This window comes from Corvus brachyrhynchos, unplaced genomic scaffold (assembly GCF_000691975.1).
Source record: "Corvus brachyrhynchos isolate BGI_N302 unplaced genomic scaffold, ASM69197v1 scaffold1, whole genome shotgun sequence".
Classification (NCBI taxonomy): domain Eukaryota; kingdom Metazoa; phylum Chordata; class Aves; order Passeriformes; family Corvidae; genus Corvus; species Corvus brachyrhynchos.
The window spans coordinates 6882561-6901512 of NW_008237222.1; the positions used below are offsets into that span (position 1 = coordinate 6882561).

The window sequence follows — 18952 nt, forward strand, 5'->3', positions numbered from 1 at the left end:
TTTCTGCTCGTTCTTTTGAGAAGCGATCCACAGCCTCCTTGGCTTCAAATTTCTCTGGCTACTGCAGCTTCATTTATTTGAGTCCAATTAGCTTCCTGAGGTTTTGGTTAGTATTCTTGGTTTTTTTGAGGTAAATAGTGAGCAGACTGGATCTCTAGAAGCACTTGGCCTCCCACATCTAGTGTTAATGTTTCTCTTTGAGGATCCACCAGGTCCTACACTCCTGAAGCTGGAAAGCTCTTGGGAGATCCTTCCCTTCACTTTTGAACCCAAGCTGACCTGCCCCCAGATCTGCATATAAACCTATTTGGGCATATTTCCTATATCCACTTCTGCCTACAACATTTCTCTTGGACATTAATGTGTCTTCTCAAGAGATCTGGAAAATTCCTAGAGCCTGATGTGCTTCCTGTGATGCAGAGGAAGGTATTGTCCCTGTAGGGAGAGAGGTCAGAAAGGTGTAACACCGTAACATTTCTGAGCGTCTTTGGGGCAAGTCCCCCTACTCTGTTGCGCTCAACATGGACTGCTCCTTGCGTATTTGCTCTGGGACAGGCCTCTTGCAAACAGCAATGTCCATATGCTAAAGCAGATTAGAGTTCATGGGTGAAAATTGAAAATTAGGCTCATTGTTGTAATTTTTCTCCATAAATAGCAGCAGCAATTGCATTGTTTTGTAAAAGGCTGGGATATAACAAGTATAAATGGTACACTCCAAAAAAAAAAAAAAAAATCTGTTCTGCAATATCCGGGGGCCATGGCTGTCAAGGGCCAACACAGCCATCAAGAAAGTCTAAAATTAAAACAGACAAGTTGCCAATGCATAAAACTGCCATCATCATGTTCACTTCCCAGTTTGTTTCAATGACCATCCCATCTGTGAAACATATTTCTGTGGGACAGTTAAGGGTTGCAAGTATAAACCAGCCCATTCCATTGAATGCCACAACCCAGGTGTCGCTCTTGTTTGAAAAATGCCTGGGTGGCCCCACTGCCAAGGATATAACCACAGATAATACAATCCAGAAATCCCTTTCCAAAGCAGTGAGTAATTGAAATTTATGTACTTGCATAACTCATTTATTGCTGTGAGAGCAACGAATCCAAGGTTGTCAGCTCCAGCCATAGGGGTTGTTCACTGATCCAAGAGGCCTGTGACTTTATTGCTTGAATGGGAGAGCTGGGGCTGGTGACTGGCACTGCTGCTTAGAGGCTGGGATGTATGGCTGGGCACATGCTGGATGAGAGGTAAGGGCACAGACTTCTCTCTTTGGCAGGAAGAAAAACACCTCAGCAGGAGTGATCCAAGTGGGTAAAGGTTTCAGTCCGAAGCCTCAAGCCAATCTGATAGGCTCTGTTTTCTCGAATGGAAAGTCTCTGATTTGCCTCATTCCTAGCACTGTGGTAGCACCCACAGATTCTTTTCTATTTCAAATACAAACTTAAAGGCTTTCAAGGTTTACAAGGCTTTCAAGGTCAGTTCTGGTTTTATGCATTATTGTGATTGAGATTTGGGAAACAAGTTTGGAATACCCATAAGAATATCATGCTGGAAAAAGTCCTTACATCTGGGAAATCTGTTTTCCCTCTTGCTGCTCTGTCGTGCATTGAGCTGAGTTCATAACTACCCTAGAACTTCTGAAGATGCATATCTGATAGCAAAATGGAAAGAGTTTTTTCTCTGAAGGGTCTGTGAAGCTCGTAAGTGACCGATGCTAAGTATTACTGTGACTAACTAAATGATTTGACACAAAGGTTTGTTTTAACAAGCCTGTGCTCTTGTGTCAGGCATCAAGCAGGGACACAATCTCAGGGCCAGGACTCTGGGGCTCACTTTGTTTTCTCTTTTCCAAAGCAGTGACCCTTTCTTCCATTTTACTGTCTGTCATGATAGTTTTTCCCTTCTTTTAAAGAGATGAAGGAGTTCTGTTTAGAATAAGATGCTCCTAATGTTGCATAGATTGGACAAAAGGTACAACATACTATCACCAGCTTGCTTATTTCAATGGTAAAATCTTCTGAGAGTTACACTTCTGTTTTCTAAATATTGAGACTTCTGACATGTAACCACAAAGTTGCTGATGTCTCTTCATTCTTAAAAAAAAATGAGACAACATAGTTTTTTTAGGGGAGAATGGGCTGAGACTTTGGTTTCACATTTAGACAAAAATTAGATTTTTTTTTCCCTCTTGAATGGGGAGAAAATTACTGACTGCTATTGCTTATGGTGACAAACTTCACATACACTGAAATTAATACCAAGAGGTTTTGCACTCTGAACTGGGGCTATTCTTATTCCCAAAAGCTCTCTATGCTCTACAGATGGTGGAGAAATTAAATTTCATGGCAGCCTTTTCTAATCAAGGAAAATGGGGCATGGAAATGTCAGTCAACCTGCTCTTGACAGTGAGGGGACCATAAGTTCTACACACTTCTTGTTACCTGACTTATTTTTTTTCTGCACAAACAACTGTCCTATATCTTGCCCTGAATCCCGGGTCAAGCAGATCTATAGTGTGAGGATTACAATAAACCCCATAACAACGTCTTCTCATCTTCCTTCCCTGGTGGTGAGAGCCACTGACCGAGCTGAATATATGACTTCCTATGTCCTTTTAACCACAGGCCTGACCTTTTACATAAAAGTTTCTATCTTATGATAGTCTTGTCAGGATTTACCGGTTGTGCTTATTATTAATTAAGAAGTACTAAGTTTAAAAGTCATTAGAAATCAAATCACAAAGGATAAGTTAAAAACCTTTCTGTGAACTTTGACATGCCCCTGTATTACATCTAAACCCACACCAACAAAAAGAGACATTAATAAAATCATTATATATTTGAAGAGTAACACCTTGCCCATGTAAAGTTTATGGCTACAAATGAATACGTGTCAGGGAGCACCATCAAGTCCATTAGGCCAAAGATTTCACTGTTGCTATTCATTTAGAGGGGATGGAACTTGTATGTTGCCATGATGGACAGTAACATAAAAAATTTAAAGAGGGATAAAAGACCCTTTCTCCTTTTTCAACCTGGCCTTATAAACCACACACACTTCTAGGGAAGTATGAATAAAAATAAAACTTGCTGCCATGATTTACTCATTCATAAATCTTTTTTTTTTTTCTTTTAATCACTAGAAATCTATTCCAGTGCATGTAAAGTCTTAATGAGACCTAGCAACATTATGAGTGCTGGGAGCATTCGCCCTTCAGCCTCATGCCTGCAAACGCTCTCGAGGCATGCATATATCTCATTATGGCCGAACGCCCTGTCATGTGTTATTCCTTACTTAGTGACAATTTGTCATTGTCACCCTTGACATGTCACTCTGCTGCAGAAGGATTTGACTTCAGCGTAAGATGTGACAATCAGATGAGAGAATTTTGTAATCTAAACTGAAATATGGGGCTGAGAGAGACTAATTTTATTCAAAAACAATCCTAATATAACATAAATGGGAAGAAATGTTTGCATTTAAGGATTTTTGTTAACGTTCCCTTCCTTTGCCTTTTCCCAGACCCTGCTCCTCCACTTCAATTATTTCTTAGAATAATGCTTTTATTTTTGAAGGATGGAGTCTTATGTTTTAACACCATGCATTTTCAATTAAGTGCACTAGGATCTGTGGATATAACTATTACTTTAACTATAAGTAATGGTTCCATGTAAAAATTAAGGAAACATATTGTGCTTTAAATAAATTACATTCAGATTACTTCTTATTATAAATGGGGTAGAAAATGGATTTTTAGCTCTGGCTGGCCAAAGAGCCAACATTTGTATCTACTTCATTTGTTTAAATATATTTCAAGCCAGATTGAAATCCATATTGCCTGACATTAATTGAGTACTGAAGCATCAGTGTACTCAAGTTTCACAAACCACTGATGAGTGAGTTTCTACAGGCTTGATTTAAAAATATACTGCCCCTTTTATATGAAAATTATATTCCATTTATAGTGTAATTCTTAAGGCCCAACATTAAATGGTATAAATCTTAATAAGATGAATGTAAATATGACATTTGTGCTGTTGAGTTGACATCTTGTTTGCTAAGAAAATTATATTCTGTACTTGGTATTTATTAACATCTTCTGTATGATATTGTAGGCAAACAGTTTTTCTTTTGAAAAGCAAAATGGAGATAAGAGCGGGGTGGGCTGTGAGATGGACTGTTCCTGAAGGTCACTTACAGGGTTTTGCTTAGGCACCTCATCCTGGACAGGATATTCCATTCCTGGGCATCTTTTGACAACCAGTCCTATCAGGTTGCCCAGTAATTTATTGGCTTTGTGGCACTGACAAATAGTCAATAATTTTGATGGTAGCCTATAGGAAGTAAGGTTTGAGCTCATGTTTCCAGAGGTGAAAGTGTAGGGCAATTTAACCCATTTTTCACACTTGTAATTCTCAGAGAAGCAGACATTATTTGAACTAGATTCTGAATTCTGAATTTCACAAAGAAGGTGCAAGGCTATGATTTTTCCTTCAAGTTTCATCAAATTTTTCTGCATCAGATGAATGAATGAATAAGTTACTAACTAACTAAATAAAGATGCCCTCATCAAGCAGCTTTTACAGGGTGAACCAAGTGTCCTATGGCCTTCATCAAGCTGCACTCTCTCTGAGGTAGCGAATGACTGCTTTTAAGTGAACGCATTATGAAGTGCCATCTGCAATGTGCCGTCCTCCTGGATATTTTTATCAGGACTAACATAGCTGTCAGGATGTCATGGAATGAATGTTGGATAATTTGTACACTTGATTTTTTGGGGTTTTTTCATACAGCTCTTCCATACTATTATTATAATGATAAAGGCAGCTTTCTGCTTGAAGTGCATTTGCTGCATTCTCAATGCACTTACTGAAGTTTTTCACTTTAAAATCTTAAATGTTACAAATTTTATTTAATAATACAAACATTGTGAAGGAACATAGTATGCATTGAATAATCAAGGCTTCTGTGAGGAGTGTGCTGAGTGCAGATTTTTGATGTAAGTTCTGTCATTTGTCTCCTTCATTTATTTCCATCGCCGGGGTCTTCAGAACCAGAAGCGACTTGTCCTTATTTGCTAAAACCAGAGAACATAGTAGATCTTTAGTTCACATTCCAGGAAGATCCATATTTTTTATTTGAGTACTCCTTATTTCGATTCACCATCTGCAAGACATGGGAAATCTTAGCTATCTCACAGAGAAGTTAATGGAAATTCACTGAGCTGGCTGCAGGCATTCAGATAAGAGGCGGGCGAGCACAAAAGCACCAGGTAAATTTGTAAACCATGACCAGCAACTTTTGCTTTTTTGTCACCTCTTCTTTTCATGCTGAGCTGTGCACTCCGGTCCTCTCCCATGGACTAGCTTGGCAATTATTCTATATTTTGTTGTGTTAAGTCACCTCTTTAAGCTAGGCAAAACCACTTTTCTTCTCACGATTTGCCCCTTGTTGATTCATCAATTTAGTTGGCTTAGTGGGACATCCTTCTTTTGATAATGGTGAGGTATAACTTCACCAAAATTTTCACTGGAATTACCTTAGAGTCATTTCAGTTTTCTGTGTCCCAAGGCATTTTTTCACGACCATCTGAGACAATGTTTAAGATTATCATGGTCAGGGAGTAGAGCTTAACTCTCCTGTACCCTAACTCCTAGTTTGGCTCAGAACTGCACTTATGTTCCTTACCTTGGGATGGGTTTGGCTCAGGACTTGAGTGTTTGAGTTAATTTAACTCACTCAAATACAGAAACTAGGCCAGAAATAAAAACAGCAACAACAACAAAAAAGTAGGTATTTCTCTGCTGAGTTGTAATTGACTCATCCTGATAACAGAGCCATTGCCTCATGAGAGGGGGCAAGTCTGCCTTTCAACAGGAGTGAGCTGATAGGCACAGTTTTATGTTGTCATCATGGGCTAGACTAACAGCTTACTGTGGTTGACACTTGGAGGTCCTCTCTGCTTTTCACCTCATTTGATTATATGGAAAGTAGATCTAATAAGGAAAGCATCAGAAAAATAATAACTTTAGCAGAAAGAGGGAAATTATGGAATCATAGAATGGTTGGGGTTGGAAAGGTCCTTGAAGATCACCTAGTTCCAACTACCTTGCCATGGGCAAGGATATTTTCCACTATATCAGGTTGTTCAAAGCCCCATCCAACTTGGCCTTCAACACTTCAAGGGATGAGGTGTCCACAACTTCTGTGGGCAACATCTTTCAGTACCTTGCCACTGTCACAGTAAAGAATTTCTTCCTAACATCTAATCTAAACCTGCCCTCTTTCAGTTCCTGATATCTAATCTAAACCTGCCCTCATTCCTCTCCAGCTTTCTTGTAGGCCCCCTCTAAGTACTGTGAGGCTGCTATAATGGCTCCCTGGAGTCTTCCCAACTGAACAATCCCAACTTTCTCAGCCATTATTTCTAGGAGAGGCGCTCCAGCCCCCTGAGCTTCTTCATGTTGCTCCTCTGGACTCACTCCAACAGGTTCACCTCCTTCTTATGTTGGGGCTGCAGAGATGGACACAGTACTGCAGGTAGGGCCTCAAAAGAGGAGTAGAGGGGGAGAATCACCTGCCTTGACCTGCTGGTCTTGTTTATGTTGCTGCAGCCCAGGATCCAGTTGGCTTTCTGGGCTCCAAGCACACATTGCTGGGTCATGTCCAACCTCTCATCCACCAGCACCCGCAAGTCCTTCTCCTCAGGGCTGCTCTCAATTCACTGCTGCCCAGCCTGTATTTGTCCTTGGGATTACCCTGACCCAGGTTCAAGACTTTGCACTTGGCCTTGTTGACCTTCATGAGGTTTGCACAGGCCCAGCTCTCAAGCCTGTCCAGGTCCCTCTGGATGGAATTTCTTCTCTCCATTGTATCAATGGCACCACACCTTGGTGTCTTTGGCAAACTTGCTGAGGGTGCATTTGATCCCACTGTCCATGTCACCAACGAAGATGTTAAACGGCATATCTCCTTACCAGGTTGATGAATTAAATCAGCAAGCTGCAAACATATAGAAAAATGTTAGATGACTACTAGTAGAAGAAGCAGCAAAAGAGAAACAGGGCAGTGGAGGACTGTTTATGTTTTTGGGCTGTTGTTCGGTTGGGCATTTTTTGAGCAGCACTCGAAGAACAGTTTAGGAGCCAGAGCAAAATGACTTCCCTTCTCATCAAGAGGCACTTTCCAACCATCAGTGATGAGTAACATTCCATTCTGTATGGTCAGCCTAGGTCTTTCGCTCTCTACAACAAATTATACCTCTCTATGCTCAGCTGGACCTTATTTATGGAGGAGGACCTCAAATTAGCCTTATCATTTGTTATAGCTTTAGGATGATGAATCAGAACCTGGAAGCTATTGGCTGGAAGGAATTATTTAGTGGAATGAATTTCAGAGTTAATCTATTCATAGAAATGTAACAGATCACAGCCCAGAACTAATGTCATTTCTGCTCCCCCTCACCCCCTCCAATATCTGCTTCCTGTAGTATACTTCTTTAAACTTATACTTTTGCAACAAGAACTAAATTTAGATATTTAAGGAAATCAAAGTTTTGAATCCTCATGTTCTTCTAGCAGCTGGTGTTTTTGACATTGGCTCACACAAAAAACCTGTTGCTCTGAACTGGTATCTCCAGAGACTTAATACAGTGCCTAGGCCACTATGCCTGTCTCTCCCTTGACAGAGTACTTGGTAGCTGTTTTTCTTTTGCTAAAGGCTTTCTCTCTGGAAACAAATTGCAATCTCACAGAATAATTTTCATTGATTTTTTTTTGTTTTGTTTGGTTTGGTTTTTATTCAAACTTTCAGTTTTTAAAATTTTACTTTGATTTTTGAAAGCTCAGGAGAAGTTGTTCAGCTGCAGGTAGAGAGAAATCTCAGCTCCCAGTGAATGATGGGGTTGTGGATGAAGAATGGACACACTCTTTGCTTTCGCGTCTTTGTTTTGTTCTTTGTGGTTTTTTCCCCTCTCCCATAACTTTGCAAACACTGCTCTGTTCTGCTTTTTGCAGGAAACCAGATTTTTCCTCTCATTGATATGGTTTTCCAATTGAAATAGAGAATCAGTCAGCAAGGAAGGCATCCTAGGATCATTCTAGGAGCATGCTAGGAGCCTAAATCTCAGAAATTCAGGTAAGCAACAAAGGAAAGCTTTTAATTTCCTCTACTAGACATGTGCAAATATATATCTGGTGCTGAGCTATTTACTTTGAGCCTGTGCAGACGTTATGTTTTTTATCTCTACTTGCTTCAGTAAATTCAGAGGATCAGAAGTTAAATACACTTCTTTGTGGCTACGTCATCAGGCCTTTTTGAAACTGAAGTTGGAGAAAGCCTACTAGAAAGCTCAGAAAATATATTTTTGAGCATGTAAAAATAATAACAGCTTGCATAAATTTCCTTACTTAAAAGCTACTTTTTTCTTGGGAATCTGACTTTGTAACATAGTTGTCTATGTATTTTTGTTGTTAATTAATTGGTCTTTTTTAAGATTTGGCTTGTCACAGGTGTTTCAGAAAGTAGAATTTACTTCCTGAGAAAGGAAATATTTCAGCTCTGTCTTTTCACACTGCTTCTGAAATCAGTGAATTTATCACCTTCTTTTTCAAATCCACCCTCCCAGTCTCTCAGAGCTGTGACACAATTCCTGCAGTGGCTCAAACTTCATAGGAACTCATGGTTATTCTTTAAACCTGCAGCTATTTTGAACTCTGAGATACAATCAAGGTTAATTTCAGTATCCTAATGCCTTGAAACTGATACCCATGGATACAGAAATCGGTTCTCCTGGTCACAACAGAGCACAAAGTCAACTATTAGTGTCACATACAAGCTGGTCTTTGCATATGGACAGAACTGCATTAGGGGAAAATTAAATGCTATTAGTTTAGACCAGGGACTTTGCAAAGCAGATAGCCTTTAGAGCTATTGTGGTTTTAAAACGTCAGGTTAATTGAGATCTGCTGTATATTTAATAGAGGGGCCTTTGGGATATGACTACAAGGACTCTTTGTTGTTCAGCAGTACATTAGGCAGAAACTGCACTTCTGAAATGGTCATAAAAATCCCAGGAGGCATAATCATTAATGGGACACTAAGCTCCAATTAAGGGCATGGCCCCAAAGACCAAGGTGAAAAACATGGTCCTCAGCATCCGTCTCAGAGGACCTCTATTCCAGCTGCTTGATTTCAGCTGCAGAAACATAATTGCAAATAACAAAATATTTGGTCTGAAAAAACCCCCATACTCCTTGTTGTCTGGAATGTAAATAGGAAAAAAAAAAGAGAAAAACCAAAGGGTCTTTTAAATTAAATTCTCCAAATTCCCTAAAACAGAACTAGAACTGCGTATCACAGCTAACAGTTCTGATCCCTTTTATTTTCATAGGATTTCAAAACAGTTGTGGTTCAGCCCTCTAAACTTAATCTCACACATTTTTAATATTAAATTGAGCACCTCCACAAGTTTATACTGAGAAACTGCAAAGGATTTTCCTCTGTGCCCCTGTTTAAGTTTTGTTTCTTTTTTTTGTTGTTTGTTTGTTTTTAATTCTCTAAGTTCCATGAGACAGAGCTACCCAGTTTAGTCAGTGTGCTGCTTATTTTATAAATGCATTACTGGGTCTTATGGCCTTCTTCTGGTCAAAGACTGTGATTCTGCATCAGAATCTGCATCATATAGACATGGATTTTCTGGAATGTCACAAATATACATTTTCAGAAAACACTGGGTCCTTAGAGTCCAGCTGAAAATAACTGGCATCTTTTGGAAATTTTCACTTTGATTACTTCAATTATCTTGGCAATTAAATTAGTAAATAAATAATGAGCGTCTCCATGTGAATATCTTCCACTGTTTTATTCTGCTTATAATACAAACTTTTCACTGCAAGCGCCCAGAGATAACCTAGTTGTTTTCCATCTACATGGACCATCTGAGTGGGATGTTAATTAATATGACACTATGGAATTCAGTTTAGTGAAGTGCCACAAAAAAGGAAATTAATTTCAATCATTGACAAACTTGTCAATTTAGTTGTATTGATTTTTTGATACCTCTACAGCACATGGCAAAGTTCATACATTGTAAAATACATCATTATTATTGGCTCACTCTACTGGATGTAAGTGGACTGTTATTTTTTTTTCAATAAATTGGCATTCTTTAAGTGTAAAAAAATGGAAAATTATGTAAGTGGCTTTTATTACTATTTTTAATATAATATCACTATCTTTAAGAGTGAACTCTCAAACAGAGAGTTATTTCCCAATGCCTAAATGATACTTGGTTTCAGAGCAACCTGAAAACAACAGTTTCCTGGCTTGGCAAAGCTTAGCAGAAGAAAAGGTGATGAAGCTGGCCATTAGCAGCTGTTTGCCATGAGCTTCCTGGTGGGAGCTGGTATCTTCAGAGGCTCTGGGTCCTCCTGAGGCTGGAGTGACTGTGGGCCCCTGGGATGGAAGATGCTGCTGAAGTAGCGAGTGTGGATCCCTCTCCAGCTGTCTTTCACAGGGCTGTGGTGTCAAAGCCCTCTCTTAAAGAGTGAAGATCACTTGCAGAATGTGCAGCCTCTACAGTGTTTTAGAAGTCAGTGTCCAACACTGTATTTTGCTTTTGTCAGACTTCTGTGATGGAAAATCAAAAAAGGAATTGTTGTTCTTCTGACTCCAACTCTAGTGAAAATAAGTTGAAGGTGTTGTGATTAAGTTTCTGATTTTGGTCTGTCTCTTCAGAGCATATATAACAGCAGAAAGCCTACATTTGGCTTGTGCTTGTAAGTTTCCTGTTTTTTAAATGCAATACTCTCATATTCCCACCTGAGGTCATTAGCCACAAGGTAGGTTAAAAAAAAGTTTGAAGGATGGATGTAGCTGCATACAAACCCAGGCAATCTGCACTCATATTTATGCTGATGCTTCTGAAATTCATCATGTTACTCTGTTAAAACCCAGGTCTACAGAATGTAATGCTTGTCTAAATTTTCAAATAGAATTTGTATACTGAGGAATGCCTGTAATAGAGGAGAGAAAGCATGTATTTCTGATGGAACGCAATTGCTTTGCATTTCAGCCTATGAGACAGATAGTAATATCTGAGGTTTGGTTTTGTTTTGGTGGGTGATTTTTTTTCTTCCTTAGTGTCTCTAAACATTGTTTCAAAGTCAGTAAAATACACATGAACTTCTGAGACAGCAATAATATGCAGGGGAGGAAGGGGAAATAATTAAAAAAGCTAAATCCTAAACACTTGAGGCTGAAAAGACTTTTTACAGCATTAAGTGTATAGTAATGGAACCAGTCTTCCCTATAGGAGAATGCATTTAGTTATTGCCAATAACTATTTGGTGAATTTTAGTCCTTCAGGCAATTGCAATCTTTCTCCACACAACACAATGATTCAAAAAAATCAAAATACACATTTCTGTGGAATTCAATTTCAGAACCTTCTCATTTGGTCAAAATTTAAATATGTTGACATTTGGCATGGAAATATTAGAGTTTTTCCATTGATAAACTAGATGGTTTTAGCAAAAAATATCAGCAAAGAAATAAACTCTGACAGAATCCCTAAATTAAAATCTGCTTATCTGAGTTGAAATTATTTAGATCAGTTTTCACAGTAGTAAGTCTTAAGCATGAGAGTGGAGTTTCCTTTTTCCCCCCAAACATCTATTGACTTCAAGGCTGGAATTTCCAAGCTGCTCTGTGTGATCAGCCAATGTCCAGTCCACCAACTCAGGATGGGGTTGAGCATTTAGTTGCTCGTTTAAGTCCTGTTTTGACAATTCCTTCAATAAAGACAGAAACTGAGGCAGAAATAGGCAGTGATTCATTCCATCTCCTTGCACATAATGAAAGTAGCATATTATCCATTTTCAGTCTTGGACTTATAGTATTTTCCCAAGATAATGTGCAATGCTATATTTTGTCCTTAATAAGGGAGAATATTTGCTATCTCATTCCTCAGTAGGGGTGTTCAGACCTAGCTGTGACAGGAGCAGCAGCAACTTCTTTAGTTGGCACAGTTAAATTTGACAGAGATCGTGAATCAGAGCCCTGGGGTGACGTAATTTTCCAAGAGGGAAGGACTGCTGGGTGAACACTTCTTTGCCACTGCGTGAATCACTGCTTTTGTGTTAATACAATTAGGTGCCTACAATTAGTCAGTCCAAGGACATAATCTATCTATTGACCCAGATAGCAGATTGGGCTGCAGGTTGTCAGATGTTACTTCATTACAAGGCTCTAATTATCTCCCTTAGTTTTCCCTTCAGGACAATACAGGTAGGGATACCTCTCAAGAATGTTGGGAGGAGTTTGCAAGGAGCCTTGAAGACAAAATGCTGGGCGAGAACATGGGCCTGGACTGCTGGTGCCTTTGAGTGCCTGATTCCCACTGAAACGACTGCTGAGCATGTGCATGTCTCTGGGGCTCTCAACATTGGTATTAGTCACCAGCTAAGGATGGAAAAAAAGGAGAATTGATTCAGCCTGCTCCCGTGGGTCTCTTATATCAGACCTTCAGGTATGATGCAGCTTTCTGGAGCAGCTGAAAGACACAAATGCTTTGTTCCTTTTACTCACGAACAGCGGAGGGAGGAGGAGGAGGAGAGGACAGCCAGTTGAGTTCTCTTCTGTGGTTGCTGATGTGAGACCAGGGCAGAGTTTGGCCTGGGGGATTTAGACGCTACTTTTAAAATCTGCCCAGCAATTTCATTAGCTAGTTCTGGGGCCATTGTGCTGCAGTGGATTCAAGCCTGAGAAGGCAGCCTGGCAAGCTTTCCAGCTGAAGTCCTCACTGCTGCTTTAGGGACTCATGCAGAGCCAGGGTGAAGTTTGTTGTCAGGATCAGGGCCAAGACATTATCAAAAAAAAAAACCAGGAAAAAAGAGTGCGTAAGGGTACAATCAGCTGTTCATGACTGAGATGTATTTCACGATGTGAAGCTGCACTCAGTACTAAGGCATATTTAAAGTGAATGCCAGGTACTGCATTTGGCCTTCCAGCTATTAAACATCACCACAAAACAGTCAGCAGAGCAATGTCATCTAGATCACTTTGACACAATTGCAATCCATGATTAACAGGCAATGAAGGACTTCCTAAAAGCACATGTTTGACACCCTGCTTTGTCATGGGTTTTTGTACTGTTGCAGGGATTAAAAAAAATTAAATTAACTTTGTGCCAGTGCATATTATATTTGGACAAGGGACTAGATGAAATGATTAGAATAATAGCCTTAGAAAAGATCACATTTCCCTACTGTGCCAATGTATTTGACTGCATACAGCAACCCTTTTAGGCCACTGTTCACAGTGAATTGTAACAACTTCCTGCAAAGATCTAAGTTCTGCATCTTTTGAATGGCAAATTATTAGAACTAGGTCAGGTCTAAGAAGAAATAACCATCTTTATTAACCAGAAATAACCAGCTTCATTAATATGAACTTCCCTTTTAGGGTAGTTCACATGAATAAAGCTCTGCTAGTAAAATACAAATTCACCTGATCCTAATTACCATTCTTCAACAAAGAAGGGATGCACCCTATATATGCTAAACACTACAAGTAAGCTGCCACCTGGCTTAAGGGAATCTCTTGGGGATTCTCTGTGAGGTTCATCATGAGTTCTCTACTTTTAAATCAACTGAGCAATGGAAAGTAGAAAATCTTGAACAAAAGAACATTTACCAGTATTTACATATCAGTTTTCCTAGAAGAGTATTTGGAGAGTAAGGAGTGTCATTATGAGATTAAAAAAAACTGAGGCAGACAGTAATATACAAAATGTGTAGCTACATTTGCTAACAAACATCCTTCTTGTTTAACTCAAGTATACCTGTATCTCTCCAATATTTTTTGTAATCTTAATACTAATATTTGCTGTATTTCAGGTCAGAGCTGCTTCATAGGGCAGCTGCTTCATATGTAACATTCACATCAGACCATGGAGGCCTATGGTCATCTCATCTTTATTCCCTTCTTTATCACCTCCTTTACCCAGCAAATCTTTTCTTTATCTTCCTTTTCATTTGAGCTCCCTGTATGTGCACATCTTTGTTGTGGCTTTTGTGTCATTTTACTTCTGCTGTACAATGTTTCTGAGTGCCTTGATTTGTTAAAACAGAATGAGATTTTCAAAGGAAGACAAGAAGAATTATAAATTTAGTTGCAGTTTTGTAGGATTAGACTTTCCTTAGACTTCTTTGAAAATTTAGCCCATATAAGAACTAAATTGACGTGATCAGTATGTTCTCTTGTAACTCAGAGGACCGGGACAGGCCACCTATCACAGGCTGACTCCCAGTTAGAACAATATTTGCTGGAACTATTGATCACTGTTAATTACCTATGTGGTGCATTAGGAGCTCACAGCAGCTTCCCTTAGAAAGTTAAGGTAAAACACAGGGTGCATAAGGTAAAACATGGGGTGCTTTCGGAAGGCAGTATCATGTCATATTCTCAGAGTGATCAAGCTAACCACTTCTATTAAGGCTGCCCATTTCTCCAAGCTCTATGCTCAGAGTATTTCATCAAAACATCTGTACAGATGATCTTGGAGATATTTTCCAACCTTAATGATGCTATGATTTTTTTTTTAAAGAAATCAATTTGCACTAAGTATCAACTGAAACTGGCAGAATGGTTAGAAAATACTGTTATGTTTGAATAGAATTTCCAGCCAAGGAGAATTTTGAGATTGTACTTGGGTCCAGTAAATGCACACACACTCACAGGCACACACAACAAAAAAGATTTTTGTTTCAAAATAATCTTCATTACATGAGGATTATCATAATTGTCATTTCAATTGACTGATTTTAGTCTTTAAAAGAGGGTATAATAGCATTCACTGTCTGAGACTGAATTACTGTCATTATGTTAAAGGTGCGCTTTATCACTTAGCTTTTCTCCATTATAAATGCTCACAGACACACTCCACTTTCTACTGCTACAAAATCTTCAAAACGTAATATGACAAAGTTTTGTATCCAGACACTTTGTTACTAAAACTTCAGAACAAAGGGTTACCAAAAGCAATCTGCCATTGCTAATACAACCGCAGTACCAAAAGATAGAGAGGATATTTTAGCAATAGCAAGTTTCTGAATTCCTGCAGAAGAATGCAAACTGTTCATTAAGATAAAAAGGTATTTTGTGTATCTTTTGCCAGGAGGGAAGATGCAGAGTTGCTCTTCTGCTCAGAGCAAACTTATTAAGGTAAAAACAGATCAAGCAAATATCAGCCCAATTGAGAGAAATAGCCATGCCATACTATCCCAGACTTGTCAAACTTTTCCCGGTGATGTATAGATGAAAATCCAGACATTGCCATCATATTAACCTGCCAGTGTATAACTGACATTTATCATTTCTGCAATCTCTTTTGATCTGGTATCTTAAGATTCTTCATATGTAGAAGTTTTCAACACATTGCCCTGTCATCTTAATACATGTGGGACATCTTTTACTTCTGCAGGCACAGAAGAACCAAGTCTGGATATGTCACTACGGCACAACACTTGGGCAGAGCTCTGTTGAAGTAAATGTCACTATGCCTGGAGTAAGAGGCTATAGAGAGGCATGAAGGTATTAACATCAGATCTAGAGAGATCAAGGGGAAGAATTTGCCTGAGGAGCAAAGCTTTTTCTTTAGGGGAAGAAGGTAGCCTCAATTCTGAGATACTCAAAAAGGGACAGTTTAAAGAATTTTCAGAGGCAGTGGTCAGCATAAGACTGGCTAATTATACAGTGCTACTTGAACAATTAAAATACTTTTAAAAGCTTGGGCTAAGTGCCAGAGCACTAAAGAATCTTGCAAATTTGCTTGTAAGTGGGAGCACTTCAACTGTTCCTCTGACCTGCCCTGGACTCTACAACTTGGTGCTCTGCTTTATTCAGGCACCCGAGCTTTGGGAACTACATGCCTGTCTCTTGAAAATCAGAATAATGGGGGAGGTTTGAAACTTGTCACCTTAATCACTTCTGAACATTTCAGCCTACATTCTCCCACCCCTTTATGGGATTTTTTCCTGTTGTAATGTTTTCTTCCTCTTTCAAAGTGATTATTAACAGATTTTTCTAAAATGCCCAGAGCAGCATACTTAGGTCAGAAAACAGAAGCTAGCGTGTTTTTGTCTGCCAGCTTCCTCTCTTACTTATCTTATAACATTTCCCTTATGTATCCCTGGGTCATGCACAGGTCTGGTTCCAACATTACTTTGTGAGGCAATGAGTAGGTTCCTGCCTGGAAACAGATTTACAGTACAAATGTTTGAGAGATAGATATTCCCTTATTTAATTTTTTTTTTAATCAAAAGACCTTATATAGAAAGAAAACCGTGGGCACTTAGAAATATCTATGTCATAAGAAGAGTTTGTGGCATGTTCCTCTAGTCATTTTTTAAATGTTCAATAATGGGACTATAAAATACAAAAAAAAAAAAAAAAAAAGAAGAAAAAAAAAAAGAATACCCTAACTGTATTTAAGACACTTAGAGAAATAATATAATAATATTGGAGTGGACTGAGGTGTTATGTGCAAAAAAAGTTTTTTTCTTTAAATTACATGAACGAAATGAACAAACACAACAAAGAAAGCTATCCTTACTTTGTCAAGGTTTTTTACTGTGTGTCACATTTAGCTCAGCTAACCTTGTGGCTAAACGAACATTGCATGGTTAGGGGTTTGAATGCAGTCAGAGAAGTGTTCAGGTGCTGGCACACTGAGCCATGCTTTGTTGTCTGAACCTGAAAAATTGGGCTGGAAACCTTGCAATAGGCTTTTCCCAGTGAGAGATGCTGCCTATAGACTTTTTTCACAATCTTTTCAGGTTGTGTTGTTTTTTTTTTTTTTGGTTTTTTTTGGTTTTTTTTTTGTTTTTGTTTTTGTTTTTGTTTTTGTTTTTTTTTTTTGAGGGTTTGTGATTGCAATTTTTTTTAATTGAGAGTGAGGGGATGCATTCCAGGAAATCAGCTATGGGACAGGCAGGTATGGGCAAAACTCAGCTTAGATAAGACTTGTGAGAGAGACTTCAGAAAGATACTAGAATCAAATGTAGTTACAGGATTTCCAGAGGAAATTGTGCTTTTATCTAAATCATCTACCAAACTACCAATTTTCTGACAATAAATGAAGCTTTCTTTCTAGAGGAACAGCCAAGCATTCTTGATTCTGTTTTTCAGAAGTTGCTTATTTCTATAGTACTGGAATTGACCCTCAAATTTTCTGTATTTAACCAGGGAAAAATCACTTAATCTTCAATGACTAATGAGCTGGGACTTTTACTCTAAATGTAGATCTCAGTCTAGTAGGAAAAGTAAGGGAATGCAAAAGCACATCTGGTAATTGGAAAGATGAAAAAAGTAATAATAAAGTGCTCATTTTGAGGCAACAATGATGAAGATAATGGATGATAGCCAAGCAGGCCATATGCACTTGGCTAACAGAATTAATCATGGACGATGCAATGCAAAGCAAGAAAGACAAGTACAATAAAACACTTAAAGACAAGAATGGATATTAATTTTAGGAGCAGTATAAAACAATATGATAATAGAGATAGCCAAGTTAGTCCTGTGATTGTACAATCCAAACAGGACACAAATTAAAGCTATAAATAATATTTAATCTGCTATACCAATATATGTTAAGACGAAATAATGACTAAAAATGATTACAATTAATCAGATGAGGAGTTCTGTTTCTAGTATATTCAGAAGGGCTAAGGCAATGCCGAAATTGTCAGATATGAAGTTGTGTCTAGAAATGAAAAAGGAATATTACAAGTTTCTAACACAGTTTAGCAAAGGCAATATCTGAAAATGAAAGCTAGTGCTTAGATTTCTATAAGTAAGGGAAGACTTATTATTAGAGCCTTGTGATTAGCAGTGTAAAATTCTCATAAAGCAATTTTGTAAATATCCCATCTTGAAGCCATTTTGCAGCATCATCTGCCACTAAGCCTCCAGCTATGGCACCTAAGGGATCATGTTTTCTGTCACTTGCTGTTATATTTTTCTGTTACATTTCTATATAGTTGTATTTTAAATTGTCCAAACAGTTTGTGTACTACAAGACCTCACCCAAGTACAGGTGCTGCCGGTTTAGGAATTTTAGGAGACAGTTCAAGGCTTTCTGCTGGGCCAGAAAAGACCGTAATGAGAGGTGGCTGAACACCCTCTCCTCCCGCTGAATAACAGTATCCTTTGGCCTTTACTGAGAAGAAACAATAGTCTTACTGATACTAATAAAAAGTACAACAAAATAACCGGTACTGTCTGTGGGTAACACTAAAATAAGGGACTTCTCTATGGCTTTCCGAATTGCATGGCAACATTTCTTACATCTTTAATACAAGCTGAAAAAAACCCCTTATGGTCACAAATTAGTAATTATTAATTTGAACATAATCAGGTATGATTATGACTGTGTTCTAAGCAGTCAAGTGAGTTTAAAAAGGAGAATGAGTACCTGAATGCAGGAACAAAGAATAGAATAGAATAGAATAGAAGTGAAATCATTTAGATTGGACCCTTCACCAGCTCCAGTGCCCTTCTCTGGACATGTTCCAGAACCTTAATTTCTTTCTTGTCCTGTCCTGAGGGGCCCAGAACTGAACACAGGATTGAGGTGTGGCCTCACCAGTGCTGAGTACAGGGGGAAAATCACTGCCCTGGTTCTGCTGGCCACACTATTGCTGATCCAGACCAGGATGCCATTGGCCTTCTTGGCTGCCTGGGTACAGCTGGCTCATGTTCAGCCACTGTTGACGAGCAGTCCCAGGTCCTTTTCTGCTGGGCAGTTTTCCAGCCACTCTGCCCCCAGCCTGTAGAGCTGCAGTGGTTGTTGTTGACCCATGAGCAGGATGTGGCACTTGGCCTCGTTGAAAGTCATACCATTGGCTTTGGCCCATTGATCCATCCTGACCAGATTGCTCTGCAGAG

The 18952-nt window shown here is 38.9% G+C and overlaps 1 long non-coding RNA gene across 1 annotated transcript in view; it reads left to right on the forward strand.

Annotated features, from left to right (window-relative positions):
* Positions 1-18952, forward strand: part of LOC108445401 — a 163860-nt gene that overhangs the window by 12486 nt on the left and 132422 nt on the right. The window contains exon 2 of the long non-coding RNA XR_001860243.1: positions 8017-8137. This is a non-coding gene — a long non-coding RNA (uncharacterized LOC108445401). The remainder of the gene's footprint in view (positions 1-8016; positions 8138-18952) is intronic.